The sequence below is a fragment of the Electrona antarctica genome (genome assembly GCF_951216825.1).
Source record: "Electrona antarctica genome assembly, contig: scaffold_58, whole genome shotgun sequence".
Classification (NCBI taxonomy): domain Eukaryota; kingdom Metazoa; phylum Chordata; class Actinopteri; order Myctophiformes; family Myctophidae; genus Electrona; species Electrona antarctica.
The window spans coordinates 49,362-50,959 of NW_027638206.1; the positions used below are offsets into that span (position 1 = coordinate 49,362).

General features: G+C 45.9%; 1 protein-coding gene across 1 annotated transcript in view; it reads right to left on the reverse strand.

Annotated features, from left to right (window-relative positions):
• Positions 1–258: 258 nt before the first annotated feature.
• The window catches only part of creb3l2 (cAMP responsive element binding protein 3-like 2), a 23,551-nt gene continuing 22,211 nt past the window's right edge, over positions 259–1,598 (reverse strand). Inside the window, exon 8 of the mRNA XM_079531170.1 lies at positions 259–1,598. This exon is cut by the window's right edge and continues 838 nt beyond it. The gene's annotated coding sequence lies outside the window, so the exon portion shown is untranslated.

Sequence of the window (1,598 nt, forward strand, 5' to 3'; positions counted from 1 at the left end):
CAAAAAAAAAACCCATCCTTGGTCTAAAAACAGCCATATAGCCACTTGCCCAAATGTGCCGACCTCATCACGTTTGCGATGACGGCTATTGGCCGTCAGCGTCTTTAGCCAAAGGAGTGTTGTTTGTTGTTGTACTGTACTGTACTGTACTGCAGGGGTTCTCAACGTTTTTGGCCGCGGACCCCCGGAAATGCTTTGGCAACGTCTCGGGACCCCCGCCCCGCCCCCTCCCGAACCCCAATATAAATTGACTGCTACAATAACCTTAATAATAGAGACAATACACCATGAATAAATACTGAAACCAGATATAATTAGGGAAGGTGTATGCATGTACTATATGTACTATATGTAAACTCTTCATTTCCATTTTCCAGCCATTCAGTTTTTTTTTAATTATTTGGGGACCACCCAAAATAATTTGGCGACCCACGGGTTGAGAACCCCTGCTGTACTGTACTGTACTGTAATGTACTGTACAAGCCCTCCTCCCTGGCCTGTGTGTGTCTGTGTCTGTGTGTTAGGCTGTGCAACAGTGACACTTGGTGGTGCACAAACGCTATAACGCTATTCTCGTGCTCGGACACAGCCAGGGACACATGTGGGACAGACAGACACAGCCAGGGACACATGTGGGACAGACAGACACAGCCAGGGACACATGTGGGACAGACAGACACAGCCAGGGACACATGTGGGACAGACAGACACCACTCAAAAACAATATACCAAATCCCCCACTCCACACCCAGACTGCTGATTTACTGGAATGGAATAATAATAATAATAATAATAATAAGACAAAAAATATATATATATATATTTAGGAAATAAAATAAAGCGAATGAAATGCAACTATACGATACGCGGGACAATATTTTAAAAAACAAAATAAAAAAATACAAATGAAGGTTTCTATAAATACAGAGCTCCCATGGTCTCTTTCCCGCCAAAACGCTGTTGTTCCCGCCAAAACGCTGTGGTTCCCGCCAAAACCGTCTCTTTTCCCGCCAAAACGCTGTGGTTCCCGCCAAAACCGTCTCTTTCCCGCCAAAACGCTGTGGTTCCCGCCAAAACTGTCTCTTTCCCGCCAAAACGCTGTGGTTCCCGCCAAAACTGTCTCTTTCCCGCCAAAACGGTAAAACGAAAAAAGAAAATCCCCGACCGTTATGAAACGCCACAGACCAGCGTCGTCTAACGACCTCCACGATACAGACGGGACCAAAATGTCCAGATTATCACGGACACTCTAATGCCACTTTTGTTAACCACGTAAGCCAAAAATATCAGATCTCTATACAAGCTTGTAGATCTGATATTTTTGGCAAAGACATTTGGTGATGAAGGACACTATAAATGTAAATCTCTGCCATGTGATTGGCTGTGAGCATTTATATTTATCTTTCGGTAACATATCGGTGACATATCGATGGGCGTGGCCGTCGTATGGGCGTGTCCCTACCGATTGGACCCCGCCTCCTCTAGATGTATGGGCGTGTCCCTACCGATTGGCCCCACCTCCTCTAGACTTATGGGCGTGTCCCTATCGATTGTGGGCGTGTCCCTACCAATTGGCCCCACCTCCTTTGGACATATGG